The sequence below is a fragment of the Athene noctua genome, chromosome 6 (assembly GCF_965140245.1).
Source record: "Athene noctua chromosome 6, bAthNoc1.hap1.1, whole genome shotgun sequence".
NCBI lineage: Eukaryota > Metazoa > Chordata > Aves > Strigiformes > Strigidae > Athene > Athene noctua.
In genome coordinates, this window is record NC_134042.1 from 43,732,999 (window position 1) to 43,750,289 (window position 17,291).

At 43.6% G+C, this 17,291-nt stretch overlaps 1 long non-coding RNA gene across 1 annotated transcript; it reads right to left on the reverse strand.

Annotated features, from left to right (window-relative positions):
• Window positions 1-203: 203 nt before the first annotated feature.
• Window positions 204-17,213, reverse strand: LOC141961671 (uncharacterized). The gene is made up of 4 exons (XR_012633814.1): window positions 16,831-17,213; window positions 6,456-6,619; window positions 4,651-4,802; window positions 204-3,526 (listed from the first exon to the last, which is right to left on the reverse strand). It is a non-coding gene; the product is annotated as an uncharacterized LOC141961671 (long non-coding RNA).
• Between the last annotated feature and the right edge of the window lie 78 nt (window positions 17,214-17,291).

Here is a 17,291-nt window from a genome sequence, read left to right on the forward strand (position 1 = left end):
TCTCAGTAACTGCAGGTGTCACTTCTGCTAGAAGTCCCTCTGCATTGACAGCATTGCTTTACTTGCTAGGCTGCTATCTCAGGTTGGTATTTCACTCCCATTGGCCTTTTGGCTCCATTTCAGAAAACAACAGAGAGGTATTAATGCAGACCCATAGAGTTACTAGTGAATACAAAATAATAAACATTGCATTTTTAGGTACATAATTTTTATGTAGATATGTAAATTTGTTCCTTCCAGTTAGGAGTTACATATCTGAGGTACACAAAAATGTAAGAAAAGTTAACTAAGTCACAAAACTCCCATTGGTTTTACTGCAACCAAAATTTGCCCTTAAATATATTTTTGCTACAGCTGTTTTAAAACAAGCAGGTTAGGACCCATTTTTCCATCACTACTTGAGTAGCTTCCAAGGAACCCCCACTGAAATGAATGAGATTTCTGCTAGAGACATTATCCATCACGATTCTGGGTACCAGGGTAAGGTTCTGAGAGCAATGACTATGGTTCTTCTGTATTTTTCTTTCTTTTTGTAGTTCCATATGTGAGTGATCTAGCTGGACTTGCTTTCTGACACCACACTGGGAAAGGCTTCTTATTGAGGTCATCACGATTTGAAAATGAGATCTAAAATTCCTGGCTTAGAAGCAGCCTGTTTCCTTTACAAATTCCTCTTCAGTGGGCATATTTGTTCTGCAGCCTGCACAAACCAACAAGGTCTTGGTCTTCTTTTCAGAGATCTAGGTAGTAGACTGAGGAGTGCAAGTACCAGGTTTTGTCACTGTATTCATAATTCCTCTCTTAGTCAATTGTTATACAGGGAAAAGTAAAATTTTAAATTTTTAATCTGGAAAGAATTTATTTAGGTTCTTGTTTTCTAAGATGACCTGGTTTACGAGCGTTGATTGTATCTGAGGGGAGAGATCTTCTACTAACTTCCTATTAATTATCATTATAATGCAACGGTTATATTTAGAGCCCTTTTCATTTAAAAAAAAAAAAAGTCTTTGGAAGAAAAAAGTGTCTTATGCAAAGAAAATAGTAAGATGAGAATGACATTGATACTACTTTGGGAAAATTGCCGTAAGGCAAAGCTTGCATCACTTCTGTGCACACAACACAGCCTCTCCATCTTACAGTCTTCACGGCAGCGAGCAGAGAAGTCAGGGCTGGTTAAGAGAGGGTCAGCCAGAGCTCACGGTCCTCCAGCGTCCCTCAGCACACCAACATGTGCCAGGGGAAGGGCAGTGGCTGGGCCAGCGCTCGCTCCCCAGCGGGCAGGCAGAGCTGGAGGCAGGGAGGCTCCGCCGAGGCCAGGGGAAGCAAGTGGCCCTTGGGACTGGGCTTCCGCGGGGGTCGGGGCTCTCGCAGGCTGCAGCAGGGAGGAAACGGAGACCCTGACATTGAACTGAGCACAGCTGGGCACTGCCCTGCACATGGCCCTGCTCTCAACCCCTCCTCCGGCCCCACTGTTTTGTTGTTGTTTGGGGTTTTTTTTAAGTAAACAGTCTGTTTTGCACATACATCACATCAAAAAGCACTGATATTCTAGTAAGGAACTTAATACAGTATGTTCATCTTACTTCTCAATTACTTCTTATTCATAACTAAGAGGATAAAGACCAGCAAAAGTTATGGTATTACACAAATGACATGCAGACGAGCATTTGCACCAGGGGAAACTTAGTCACTTAAATCAATATTTAAGTGCGTTTAAAAACTAAGCTGCTCATTTCTAGGCACCACAGAGTATTATGACAAACGAAAACAGCTACAAGAGCTCTGAAAGCTCATTGTACTCCTCTCTTTGCAAAGAAGGCTATGAAAGTGAGACCACTTCAGCACATCAGGAAATTTCTGAATCATGTACTGAAACCTTTACATGCTTATCAGAAAGTTCTTGAAAAAGTATCACTCATGGGCTGTGCATTCTGCATAGGGATAGGGTTATAATTAGACTGGGATAATTATTTCCAAATTTCCCTGTTTTCATTCCTTCCATTTTTATGGTGGTTTTTTTTTAGCTTGCTTGTATTTTCTGTTCTTTTGTTACTATACGGTCTGCTGAGATTCTTCATCAGATTAAGCTTTACAAGAAAACACATGCACAGTGCAGCACACAGCTTTTCTACTGTGCAGAGAAACAACATGAAATCTGCAGCGGCAGAGAGCCATCCTAAACTACCCCGTACTTACACTGGTATTCAGGCTCTGTCAGGCTTCTTCAGGGGCAGTAATAACATTATAATGGGACTGGGAGACAAAACTGTCAAATTCTTTCCAAGACAATCTTCCTGGCTCATCAGCATAGACAATCATTCCTTTCACTTCTGGAGTAATAGGAAGATTTTAAGCAATATCTTTTGATTTGAGTTGGACTTGAAAAATGACATAGCTGGGGGCCTTATTTGAAATGCAACGAGACTGAAATGTAAAGCGCAATTTCCCATGCAGTCTGCAGAGAGAATGAGGCACTTGTCCCAGTTCTCTTAATTGTCTCTGATTGCTGTTTGTGTAGCACAGTCACTTCCTCGTCTTCGAAATCACCTTCAAGGGCTCCAACATTTTGCACTTCACTGTTTTAAATCAAGAAGGGCTAAACACCCACCCATTCAACCGTTATGGCTCTTTTATGTTATTTATGTGGTTTATGCTATTAGGCTTTAAAATTTTGTTTATTTAATTGGCCTTAACAAGTACTTAAGTAACAGGTTTGAGGACACATCAGTGGGACTCAGCACATGTTGATTAAGGTATGCTTAACCTGACAGTTAATATTTTGTACCATTTTCCCAGCAGCCGTTACTGTTATGGAAGAAGTGCTAATTTTCCAAAAATGGTTAGAGCTTGATTATTATGTTGGTTCTTTATTCACATGGCTTCATTATTTTTTTGGCACTGCTCTGTGAGAGATGAAGTAGTGCTATTATTTCTACTCCCAACTCCTTTCAGTCTCTTGCAATCATTTATGCACATGTGTGACATTACTCAGAAAAGCAATTCTGTTTGCCTTCAAATGAGACTGGGCAGATGAATACACCCCGTAAAACAAGCTGCTCACCTTCAGGAGTGACCACAGTATTTTCTGGCATATATCCGCTGAGGTGAACAAGAAACAGTAAAAATCACGGTTGTATGTCCCATCAAATCTTCTTTGTCTAAGTAAATAGCTTTTTTTCACAAGAGAAGTTCTGCCAGCTGGAAGCCCTAGAGCCTCTCTCATTTTGGGGGGAGTCCGAGCAGTCAGATAGTGAAAGAAGGGAAAGGGAAGGTACTGGAAATTTCTGGGAAAGGTTGCAGGTGAGTGGAAGTCAGAGAGGCCACTTTAGCCTCTAAAACAAGAAAGTCTGTTTCAGTCTGTGGCTAGAATATTAGAAGCTGGTACTCCCAAGTTATCTGACACAGCAGAAGTCCAACTTAGCTTTTTACGTCAAATTATTCATGAAAGTCAGCAGGAGCTGGAGATAAACTATTCATTCTGTGCATATCTATGTGAAAAGAACTCTCAGGAGAGATCACCAAGGTCCTGCCAAGAAAACAAGTGGAAACATTTTAAGAATGGGAGGAAACATTTATAATTGAAATTGCCAACAGTGTATTTTGATTAGTTAATTCTACCAGAATAAAGATGCCACGTTTCCTGACAAGTGGGTGGCACAGGGGAGCGCAGAGGGTATGAAGGCTGGAAAAATGATGACTATCACCCCAGTGTATTCTGCCAGCCTGCTCTTAAACATGACACCACTGGGCCTCTGTGTCCCTGATGCTCAAGACATGCTGACCTGACCAGAGAGTACTCAGGTACACCTGCCACCTCTCTCCTTCATTTCTTCCCTAGTTGCCAGTACTACTTGTCATCATACTACTATCAGCTTCTCATGGAGATGCACCTAAACCAACACCTCCTACAACCAGACACTCATCCAAAGAGATTCCAGGAGCACCTATTGAGTAGCCTCTGATTCCCTAACAGTACGATTGCAAAGGAAAGGCAGGACTGCAGCCAGAAGCTGTCTCTCTTTTGCCTTCCTTCACTGAACAAAAAAGTTGAAATGCTGATTGAATGTTATCTTATTGTTCCATGCCTTGTTGTTGTTGTTATTCACATTATCATGGCAATTCTGTCCGGTCATGGATCTGAATGTGCCGCACATGGTTCCTGCCCCAAAGAGCTAACAACAGGGCAAGAGATGGATGGGCAGAGCCCAACAGACCACAGGGAAGGAAACAATCAAATAAGCCAGGTTAATATGTGTTCAGGGGACCCAGAACACCTGTGCTTAATAAAATAAGACTCCAGTAATGTTAAAGACAGTGCCAGTTTCAGACCATTTAAGCTAACTTTGTTCTTTCCCCACAAAAAGAAAGTTAATGCCACATAAAATGTGAATTTTCTTTAAAGCCCCTAGTCTAGCAACAGGGAAAGGGAATAAAAGATGTTTTTAAAATGAAACCTTTTGCTTTAAATGCTGCATTCAAAATGAAAAGTATTAACTGTTTTTCATTCTTTATCTTTAATAATATGTTAAGGGGTTTCTTAGCAGTAGTTGTGACAACGGGAATAAGTCAGGGTTAACTTGGCAGAAACCCCAAGCCACACTTAGCTGTTCCCTATTGTAACAGTGAACAAAGGTTTTATTAACATCTTACCCCTTGTTGGGCCCAAGAGTCCCTCTTTTCAACACAACAGGAGCTTTGAGTCTTCAATTTGCAGCTCTGTGGAGGGGATTTATGCCTTCAGATTCAGCATGTTGTTCAGCATTTGTTTACATTTATTTCCAAATGTCACCATCAAAAGTTATCTATGAGAAGCACAGACATTTTAAAAAAATAAGTATTTTTAAAATGTATCCAATATGGGCACAAAATCAACACATGAAAAGCCTTCCAACTCCAAAACTGAGCTGCACATAAAAGACAGGATGGAGGATGGGCTGTAGGTCATGAAGTCCGCAGACAATAATAGCAGCAGAGGAAAACCAGAGCAAAAAACCCTTCGTTGAAAAAATCTTGCTCCCCAGGTGCCTACTCGTTCAGGTGCCTCAGCAAATCACAGCTGTCACACTATCAGGAGGAGAAAAGGTGTCACACTGCTTGCTAAGACAACCAAGTAGTCGCATTCATCACCCCCCCATGTTGGTGGGCCTCGGGGGTGCAGTTACCTCCACGGCAGGCCACAGCCTCTGCTGCTCCGGGGTCAGAATGTTCCCTACCAAGCACTCTGCTCACCTAGTCTGAAAGGTACATTGGAAACAAAGGAACAGAGATTTTGGTCAAATGGAGGTAGCAGACTTCATAGGAGGTCTGAAAGGACCCTGACTTTAACAAAATACAGCCAGCAATTGGCTCCTGTGCCTATTCTCCTGAAACCCCCACTGAATGGGATCAGATAGAAACAGTCTGGAGTGACCCAGTGGGATCTTGTGAAAAGCTGACAGCAGAGGCTGCACAGTGAGGTTAAATATATCCTCCTCAGCTGTAAGGGAGACTACTAAAAAATCAGCATGCACCCACAGCATACTCATCTCTCAAACAGGCTGTCCTTGCCTCCAGCACTCAGCATCAACGCTATCCCAGTCCAAAACAAAAGTGATACATTCACTGATTCTTGAGGACCCACCATATTGCCAGTCCTTTGTCCTTGCTGGATTAAAGATGAGGCATTTTTGGAAGGACAATCTGCTGGCAAGAGGTATTTCAAGACCAAGCATCCAATAGTCAGTTGGAAAGAGAAACCTGCAGCTTGCAGTCCTTCACAGTAAAGTAGTGATCACAGCCCAGACCTTTGGCTTCCCCCCGGCTGGGAGGGACAGGCACCTCACGCACAGCCCTTCCCCACAAGCACTGTTTGACTTGAGCCCAGAGGCCGTCCTTCCTAATGTGTCAAGGTTTCCTAATCCAGTTTAGTATCCAAACATGTCAGCATTTCCTGATGCATTCTGTGCTCAACTTCAAGGGCACAAGACCATGTTGTGCGAAATGTGTTCCCTTCCTTTGTGGAAACAGCTGGCCTTGCAATCATCTGCTGGCTCCCTCTCTGCAGAAATGCACCTTTGTGGCTTCAGAGCACTGCAAAAATGCATCCCCCCTCCTGCTTTCCACGTCCTTTCTAGTGGAAAAACTGAAGGCAAAGGGATTGGTGTGTTTTATTTCAAATGGGAATCTGAAAAACACTGACTTTTCATCGAGTTACAGGAAAATTAACTTGTTTTTCAAAGCAAACAGCAATTTCTCAGCTTTTTCACTGGGGTCTCTGTTTCCAGTTTGTGTTCCAGCTGCCGTAAAATAGCAAATAAAACGGGCTGCTCTCCTACCTCGAGAGGGCACCACGAGACAGTTGGAAAAAAGGAATGGACATAAACAAGCTTTACCTCAGGCACCAAATATTCCTGTCATGAGGATGTTCAATTACAGTAATTAGCAATAATCACATAAGCAACAGGAGCTTCCCTTACCTCGCTTCACCCCTCCGAAGAATGGAGTCTGCTTCATTAAAACCTCCGCTTCCCCCTTAATCCCAGGGACCCGTTGGTGGGTGCTTCCTTCAGAGGCGTGAGGACCTGCATTGACCACCACCACTTCCCAGTGCTGCTGCCAAGATGCCGGGTCAACGTGTTAACTGCAAAAGGAAAAACGTATTATCATGAATCATCTGACTTCAAAATGGAAATTTTAAAAGGGGAAAAAAGTCTTAAATGTTAACAGGATCAATTAAACAAACTGGAGCCTATTGTTACTACAAGTACTGCTATGTTTTCTGTAACAACTCTGACCTACTTACAAGAGATGAGCTCTGCCTATGAAGCAGGATTGGTTTTTTTTTTTTTAAATAATCATGTTTTCCCTCCTACCACCTGGTATCCAACCAACTGAGCCTGAGAGTACCTAATTTGAAGTGGAAAGCTGAGTTTAGCCGATTTACTGAAGGTCAGATGAAACCACATTTGTTTAAAGAAAATCTTCTACTTTTTTAGCCTGGAAGCATCTCAGTGCAGTAACTTAAACACAAGGCCATTCTTCCACCCTCCAAACCAAAGCGTCCCAGCAGGGAGGTGCAGGGCACTGCACTTGCAGAGCATGCAGACAGCAAGGCAGCCCCAGGCAAGGCACTAGGCTATGTCCAGCCATGCAAGGAATGGAGCGGAGAGGTTAATATCCGCAGCCCCGATCTCCATGAACCCAAAGAGATTCACACTACGATGACATGAAGACCCTATGCCCTGACCTGATCCAACAGTGAAGTTAGGAGTGAGCAAATTAGTTTTAAATATCTTAAATTAATTTTAGCAACACTTCTACTTCCTTTCTTTGCTACATCCACTTTATAATGTTGTTATTCTGGTCGCACACCTTCTTGACAAATCTAATTTTTGGTGCTACTGATAAATTTGCAGCATAAAACCTGAAGGAAACCAAAGAAATTTCAAACCAAATTAGTAAATCTAAAAAGTAAGTAAACTATGTTTATCTGTTAAAAATTAGTGAGTTTGGGTAAAGAAAGGTAACTAAAGGGGTTTGAATTGTTTTATTCAGCCTAGAGAAGAGGAAGCTCCGGGGAGACCTTATAGTGGTCTTTCAGTACTTCAAGGGGGCCTATAGGAAAGCTGGGGAGGGACTCTATCAGGGGGTGTAGGGATAGATGAGGGGTAATGGCTTTAAACTGACAGAGGGTAGTTTTAGATTACATATAAGTAAGAAATTCTTCCCTGTGAGGGTGGTGAGGCCCTGGCACAGGTTGCCCAGAGAAGCCGTGGCTGCCCCCTCCCCGGCAGTGTCCAAGGCCAGGTTGGACGGGCCTTTGGGCAACCTGGGCTAGTGGAAGGTGTCCCTGCGCATGGCAGGGGGGGTGGAACTAGATGATCTTTAAGGACCCTTCCAACACAAACCATTCTGTGATTCCATGATTCTATGAATGTGCTTAATTTCTCAGTGTGGATGAAAGAACAAGACTGGGTACTCCTGGCCTCCAAATGGTTTGAAAATACAGGCTGCCTCCAACACAAAGGCATATTCATTACTGGCTCCTCAGAAACCAGGATTATGTTCCTGATGTCCTACTGTCTGAGCCATCCATTATAGACCGGAAAGTCTGGATTCAAGGTAGGGCCCAAAGTTCAAATCTTCACAGTTGGGTGTAAATCCCTGTTGTTAATTAATGACTGTCCAATGTGAATGGCAAAAGTAGAGGAAGACACTAAGAGCTGTTATCAGACTGCCTCATGAAGCTCTAGGTCCCTTCTACCCCCCAAAATTAACAGGATCATGATAAAGATAAAGAAAAAAAAAAAACACATATTCAGGACATTTGGCAATCTGATCGCAATTCCAGTCGGTGACATTTCACCGCCAGCATTTTGCTGTATTTTGTATACTCAGGGAAACAACATGGACACTCTAATTCCTCACCATAGGTGAGCTGAGGGCAGAGGCTGTGTGGCCTTGTTGGAAAGAACAACCTTGCAGAAAAAACATATTATACGGAGGAAACGATGAATTTCAGTTACATAAATATACAGAAAATAAGCGGTTTATTCTTAACCAAGAGGATTCCATTTACACATATTTATTTTTAGGCAGAATTCCTGTTGTTAAAAAAAATGCTATAAATACAAAATTTTAGGACTCAGTTTACAACATGAAGAATTAAATACCTGTAGTCTCTCTTTCTATATAAACTTACAAAGCTGATCATTATATGGATTGGTTTTGTCTTCACTGAAGATTTGTGACAGCCTCCAGAGCTCAGGATGATGACTGGATCTTATAGATGTGAGGGTCATGAGTTAAAAAATTAGATAACTAGTGATGTGTGGATTTTATGGGAACCTGAGATACTTAAATCTCCACCCCTCCAGTTTTTTCCCAATTGGTTTTTCATAAGACTCAGGCGAACAGCAATCTCATGAGGTTCAACAAAGAGATCTACAAAGTCTTGCACTCAGGGATGAATAGCCCTGAGTACCAGTACAGGCTGAGGCCAGCCGGTTGGAAAGTGGCTTTGCAGGAAAGGCCCTGTGAGAAAGGCCCTGGAGATCCTGGTGGACAACAAGCTGACCATGAGCCAGCAAGGTGACCTTGCAGCAAAGAGGGCCAAGAGCCTCCAGGGCTGCATTAGGAAAAGCATCTCCAGCAGATCAAGGGAAGTGATCCTTCTCTCTTTAACACTGGTGAGGCCACATGTGCAGCACTGGGTCCAGTCCTGGTCTCTCTAGTACAAAAGAGACATGGACATACTGGAATGAGTTCAACAAAGGGCCACAATGATGGTTAAGAGACTGAAGAATCTGTCATATGAGGAGAGCTTGAAGGAACCAGGGCTGTTCAGCCTGGAGCAGCTCAGGGGAATCTTACCACCTGATGTGAAGGAGTAAGAAAATGAAGTCAGACTCTTCTCAGTGGTGCCCAGTGAGAGGACAAGAAGCAATGAATGTCCACTGAAATACAGTAAACTCCACTTAAACATAAAAAAAATTTACTGGGAGGAAGATTAAACACTGGAACAGGTTGCCCAGAGAGATCGTGGAGTCTCCTTTCTTGGAGATATTCAAAACCTAACAGGATGCAGCCCTGAGCAACTTCTGTAACTAACATTACTTTGAGTAGGGCTTAGTCTAGATGACCTCCAAATGTCATAGAATCATAGAATAGTTTGGTTGGAAGGGACCTTTAAAGGTCATCTAGTCCAAAGCCCCTGCAATGAGCAGGGACATCTTCAACTAGATCAGGTTACTCAGAGCCCTGTCCAGCCCGACCTTGAACGTTTCCAGGGATAGAGCATCTCCTGCCTCTCTGGGCAACCTGTGCCAGTGTTTCACCACCCTCGTTATAAAAAATGTCTTCCCTGTAACTACCCTCTTTCAGTTTAAAACCATTACCCCTTGTCCTATCACACCAGGCCCTGCTAAAAAGTCTGTCCCCTTCTTATAAGCCCCCTTCAAGTACTGGAAGGCTGCTAGAAGGTCTCCCCAGAGCCTTCTCCAGGCTGAACACTCCCAACTCTCTCAGACTGTCCTCACAGGGGAGGTGCTCCAGCTCCCTGATCATCTTCATGGCCTCCTCTGGACCCACTCGAGCAGGTCCATGTCCTTCTGATGTTGGGGGCCCCAGAGGTGGACACAATACCCCAGGTGGGGTCTCACAAGAGCAGAGTAGAAGGTACCTTCCAACCTCCACACTTCTGTGATTCTGTGACTGTGTAGGCAGTTTTTTTCTGAGTTATTGATGTGTTTTGCAACAGGAAGAGCAACAAGCTGTATCAACAAACTCTTGCCACTGGAAAAGCTGAATTAATTGCTAGAATCACGCCAACCAGCTGGAGTGAATGTGAGTTTCTATTCAAAGTCCTGCCAATGTAAACATTATTGTTGCAGAATCTGAGTTCTAGCCGTGGGCTATATTCCAGATTTCTTAATGCGCCTCAAGAACATAGCCATCGTTAGCCACAGTATTAGCACCCTGATAAGAGCTGCATGTGACAGCAATGGGAGGGGCTGGCTGAAATGGTGATTGAGCCTGTGCCGCAAGGCTCTGCTGCACCAGAAGGGCTGGGGATGCCTTAGTCTGGCCAGAAAATCATCCTGTGAGAAACATGCGCCAGATACAGGAAAGAACTATGAAGATGGTTACAGAGCACCCAACAGAGAGGCCTGGGAGAGCTGACCTTCCTGTACTCTGGGGAAAACTGTCAGGAACCCCTAGATCCTCCTGTCCATTTCTAGTCTTCCACCCAGCCCCTGGACAAGAAGCATTTAATGAACATTCATTTAAACAGAAATATTGTGCTGCTCCATGACTGCAGGTGGAGTAGGAGTAATGGTCAGGCACCAGAGCTGAAAGAGATGAGGGATAAGCAAGATAGAATGCTCCTGAGAAAGGGGCGGGCTGGCACCCAGGCCTATATTTGCTGTGGCAGGAGAGGGAGAGGATGAAGGGGGCAGTTGACTCTTGCTAAGGCTGTGTGGTGCAAGGGGCACGGAGGACTGTGTCGTGGGGACAGCTGCACTGCTGTGTGCCATTTCCCACCACCAGTCAACCCACCACGTCCAGCTCCGCAGGTTGGCACAGGACATTGTCCCAACCTGAACACTGCTTTCAGCCGAGCCTCAGGGTGGAACCATCCAAACCATGCATGGAAAACAGGAATGGAGAGGGAACGGTCCTTCCCTTCCATTTCCTGGTTGATGATGAGCTGCTTGGTCGAGATAAGGGAGATTTCATTGCAAGCCTTGCCTATTTGGCAGAGGGCTTTTTTAAGCTCCAGTTCCTGGATTACATTTAAGCTTTCATATTTTTCAGAAAAAGCAATGTAAATTAATTCCTAAAGACACAAAGCTAAGAAGCAGTACTCCTCCCATCCCAGAATCGTTCGGCCTAGTTTTTAAGTTCATCATGGAAGTCAGGGGAGAAGGTCTGCCTAACTATTTACTGAGCATTTGCAGATGAAAATACTATTCCAAAGTACATCAAGTGTATTCCAAAACCCAATTTTAGGCCTAATAGTGTGGTCTGTTACATCAATCACAGGAAGTTATTTGAACATGAATATGGTTGTTGGCTTTATAGATTTAATTGCAACACTTGCCTGACCCCTTCTATATAGATGACATGAAATGAAACAAACTGGAGCTAGATACCAAGGAATGATTTATTTTGAAAAATAATTGCACATTTTTAATCAAGTCTGACATGGTTGTTTAAGTAGACCTGTTCAGGAACAAAATTAATCTTTAAGTTGGTTTTATTTTTCATTTTGTAATATATTATGTCTCTAAATGTTGAACTATAATTTATTTCTAACCATACTGGTGGTTTTGTTGTATAGTCAGTAAATCAACATCCAAGAAAGAATGTCCTCTGCATTTTGTTACTGCTCAAGCAATTTTCACTTCAAACCATGTTATTGTTTACTCTGCTTTCTTGTCCAGTTCTGCACATCAGATGTCTATAATTGCCATTCTCCAAATTGCAAATACAGCCTGTTTTTTTCTCACATCCAAAATGGAAGTACAAGAATAAGAATAAAGGTTGACTAAGACAAGATTGTTCACTAGAACAATCTCCTGAGATCCAAACCTAGCAAAGTTTGTCAGTATATATTTAATTTAAAACATGTTAGAATACATTTTATGTTAAGGCTTCTATAGAAATTCTCATACTTCAATTATGAACAAGCTAAACTTGTTCATAACATCAAATATATCTTGATATATATATATATTTGATATATATATATATATCAAATAACTTCAATTATGAACTTCACTGGATAGAGATCAGAGCACCTTGCAAGCTGAACAGACTTACTATACTAAATGCAACCCTTTTTGTCTTTCAGAAACTAAATTCCTTTATTGTTTTTATACTGTAATAGATTCAAACTTCAATTTAAGATTTAAAATGGATAATAGAACTATGACATACACATTAAGTGAAATTTCAGATATAAGGTTTTCTAATTTGCAAAAACAGCTCCACTGGCAGTGGTTCACTCTTAGCAAATTACCTGTGACAAGTCAGGATTTCACTGATAAGCCTCTCAAATACTCCAGCTTCTGTTCACAGGAGTATCTCAAAACTCATCAAGCCCAGTCCTTGACGAAGAACAAGAATTCAATTCAAACTGAAAAGAGGCAGTGTTGGGAGAGGTTCTGACATTCAGAAAGGGTAGGAGGATAAAAGAGAGAGAAAAATGACAGACTCGGTCTGCACCATTACTAAAATTAGATCATTTCTTTTGTTCTCTTGAACCTTCTGCTCTATTTGCCAGGAATCATATTAGCAACAGAAACTGTGAGAATCTGTCCAACCTTATTAGAGAGGCTGGAGACAAAGAAATTATGAAAATCTTCTTTAAATGTACTTGCACATAAAAAGAAAAAAGGCAGAGTTTTAGTATTCTGCAAGATGAGATCAAAATCCATGTCAGAAAATCTGGACATCAAACTAAGAAAGCTTAATTAATAGTATTGCAGTGTGCTGAGCACCAGCACAGAACAGTACTTGACCATTTGTGTCTCTATATATATTGTTTTACTACTTAGGACAGACCTGGCCAGGCTTAAATGGAGGCATGCTCACAAGCTCTTCTCAAGAGCAACTAGTTCCCCCAAAATGTTCCTCTACTGTCCAAGCATACTGTTCAATACTGCCACTCAACAGAACTCTGAAGGGCCAGCTCTGCTCCTGGGAAGTGTTTTGATGGCTGGTACTGAACCTCTTCTCTCTGTGGGAGATTACTGTCATGCTGCGGGAGCAAGTGATGATTCTAGTGTATGCCAAGACGCCACAGCTGAACTCAGTACTGTGGGAATTTCACATGAGAATCTTCACACTAAGATCTTCCCTTGCTGGTCTGCTTTTTTGAAGACATAATTAGAAGCAACAGGTAAGGACTAATTAATACTTTAAGTCAGGCACACAAGGGAAATGCTTGTCCTTGGATGATGGGATCAGACTCCCTCTGTAGTCTGATTTTACTAGAACAGCAGAGAAATAGCTCTTCCATAGCCTTGTCCGTAGCCTCACGGTTAGGATGTCTTTTACTGAGTGGCTGGTGAGTTGGACTCTTTCAGGCTGAGAAGGTCCTTGGCCTCCTTCCTCTCAGGGTGGCCAGTCACTAGCCTACTTCACAAAAGGCAGTTCCTGGCACCATACAGCTGCCTTTCTGTCCTTTTTAAGCAGGTACCAGACCTGCCAGGGGCATCACTGCTCCAAGTGGATCAAGGCACTTTTTATGCACAACCACAAACCAGATGCAGTAAGACAGCAGCTCAGACCTGCTCCTGGAGTGATGCTTCCTAATGGCTAACATCAGCAGCTCTCCACTTAGTGAGTATTGAACTGTACTCCAGAGACATCTACTTCGCTCTGTTCCCAACCTCGCACAAAGCCCAAATGTCTCACTTAGGTCTCTGAATTAATTTTTGGGGTCAATAATATTTTTTTAGGTTGCTGAAAAGCTGCTGGATGGCAGCAATCTGAACCTAGTCTTTAACAACTAGTGTGTGTTAATGTGACCATTCTTAAATTGGGTGAAGTGCTCAAGGACATAGGATATGCTGCCTTGCATGTAGATGAAACATACTTTAATACTGCAATGGCAGCTAGAAACTGTCCTTAAGCTCTAGCAGTAAAAGGTTGTGTATCACTGGAGTGGAGTGTCTTGCACACTATCTGTCTCCGTTTATAACCACAACATCTGTGTGGCCACGGACTGTGGTATAAGTGACAGCTGTGAAGTCTGTGTGGCCACAGGACTGTTGCACCCTGTCAAACTAAAGATGCAGAATATCCCACAGTCAATCCTTGGTTGTCACTTATGATTCTAGCAATACACAAATTTGCAATTTGTAATTCTTTCTCTGTCCCTTTCCCCTCAGATCAGTGACATTCTCAAACTGCAGCAATTGAAAGAGACTTCCAAGGCAAGTGAGTCTTTCCCAAAACATAAAATATTTAACTAGATTGCTTCCATAATCAAGATGTTTTCAGCATGAAATGCAAGGAGGAAAAAAAGGAAAACTTTGCTTTTTTAAACAACAAAAAGAATTCAGCTCACAGCTCCTGATTTTAAGCATATCCTACACAAACTAAAAAGAAATCTGCAAACTCAGACTGTTTTATCCTTCACTGGCAGCAATTCTGGAAGAACAGAGTTCTCAAAATCCAAACCATTACACACAAACCTAAACTGATAAATACTTTTATATTGCTTTAATGTCATAACAAATAGCTAGGTATCAAGTCTGACATGATTTTGAGTATATGCTTAGCTGCCACACAGGAAGGGTAGCTGAATGGGAGGTGATATTTTGATTGAGAAAACTCATTATATGGATGATTGTTACCCTTGAACTCTTAAAGATAGTTCAGAAATGTCATCAAAAGCCTTTGCCTTCAGGAAAACGGGTATCTTTCATATGTAGGAATGGGGTACTTTTTTGTAAAGTTTTTCTGAATGGGATAAAGTAATCCAGAAAGAAGCAAGCTCCCTAGTATGTCATGTTTTTCTGCCAGCCTAAGGCAATACTGTCGAAATGCATTACTTGCTAGGCAGCCATAGAAAAGTAGTCATGGATAACATATATCCAGCATACGCAGCTGTCCAGAAAGCCACACAGATACATGTAAGATTGGTCTGCTATGGCATGCAGAACAAAAAGAATGAATAAAATGAGTCAGATTTCACTCTGGATTGCAACAGATATATTTGAACAACAGGGTAAATAAATCTTACATCAAGGATCCTGAAAAAAAAACAGTTTGTCTGAGATACTTGTATTTGTCTTCCAGAAGGCTGGACTTCAGTATCATTTGTACCATTGAACTTCATTTAAAAGAAACTCAGTAAAGGTAAATGAGCATTTTTCTTTGTTAGCATTTCCAAGGTTTTCACTGGATACCCCAGTCTAACAGCATTTTTATTATCTCTGAAGAATAGAGATTAACAGACCTACAAAAAGGTTCTGATGCTTCTGATAAGAACTGATTAGAGTAATTCTTTTAGTCTATGTAAAATTGTAAGTATATGCCTGTGTGTTAAATTTTATTAGGGATTCATATCAAAATGGATGTAACTATAAGAATTTACATGGTGATTGTTGTGATAGCAAGGTAGACATATGCATGCCCTGGTGATCTATTGAATAGTGAGTTATACATTTTAATACTATTAGATGTAAATTATATTATGCATGTTCACTCTTTTAAATATTGTTAATGTTTAGTGGGTAGAATTTGAAGTGGTAAGTAGGATTGAAGTATTTGGACTTGCATTTCAATTTGCCAGCGAATGCTCAAGTTTATTTAACCTAAAAGAAAACGCATTTTCCTCTACCGGTGTTATCACCTTGACTTAGTTACACATGAACAAAGAAAGATTAAGGAAAATTTATTTAAGAGTATTTTAGTATGATCATAGAATCATAGAATCATTCAGGTTGGAAAAGACCCTTGGGACCATCGAGTCCAACCATCAGCCCTACTCTACAAAGTTCTCCCCTACACCATATCCCCCAACATCTCATCCAAACGACCCTTAAACACATCCACAAAATCACAGAATCAACTAGATTGGAAAGGACCTTGAAGATCATCCAGTCCAACCGTTAACCTTGCCCTGACAGTTCCCAACTACACCAGATCCCTCAGCGCTATGTCGACCCGACTCTTAAACCCCTCCAGGGATGGGGACCCCACAACCTCCCTGGGCAGCCCATTTCACTGCCTGAGCACTCTTTCTGTGAAAATTTTTTTCCTAATGTCCAGTCCGAACCTCCCCTGTTGGGAGTTTAACGCCGTTCCCCCTTGCTTTTTCACTAATCACCTGTGTGATGTAAGAATGCTGGGGATTGTGATGTTTTAATATAATACTAGAATGTTGTGTGTTGAATGTTAAACCTTGTAATAATTAAAGAACCAGACTAGCTTGTTTGGGTCTGCCACAAAGACGCGCGGAGAACCCGCGCACCCCGCCGCAGGGCCGGGGCCGCTTCCCGCGGGCAGCGCGGAGCCCGGCGGCCCCTCAGGCGGGCAAAATGGCGGCGGTCGCCGAGGGGAGGGGAGAGGGGGCGGGGAGGGGAGGGGGCCGCGGCGAGGCCGGGCCTCACCGCCACCATTAGCCGCCGCCTCCACCTTCCCCCTCCCCGCCGTCCTCAGCAGCAGCGCCGGGGCGGAGGGGCCACCGCCGGCGGGGAGGAGCGCCCGGCCGCGGCCTGCGCCGTTCACACTCCCTCCGGCGGGAGGGGAGCGCTCCGCCGTCCTCCCGCCTCCTCCTCCCGCCGCAGGCTCAGCCCCGTTCCCCTTCTCCCCCCGCCCCGCAAAGCCCCTGACCTGCTCCGAGTCCGGGCCAGAGGTAGGTGCCCGCCTCGCAGAGGCTCTTTCCCGCGGCTGCCTCTCGCCGGCTCCGGCTGTTCGCCGCAGGGGTGCAGGCACCCACCTGCCCGCTTCCCCCCGCCCCGGGGCGGCAGGGGCCGGGGCGCCGCGGGGCCCTTCCCCGGAGCAGGCGGAGGCGCCAGGGCCGCCCCGAAGCGGGAGGCAGGGCTGTGGGGGCGGCCGGGAGGGGCGGCCCGGCCCGCGCGGCTCTGCCTGACCGCATTGCCCTCCCCTGGGTTTGCCCAGCGGCCCTGCCTCGGCGGGCCCGGTGGCTGCCTGGTTTCCCTTCCTCTCCGGAGTTGAAAACAGCAGAGGCTTTTTTTTTGGTCGCTTGGTTGATTATTTTCATTTCCGTTCCTGCAGAAGGTCTGAGGGAGAGGTGGCTGGGTAGGAAGCGTGGTGTCTCTGCTCAGGTGCAG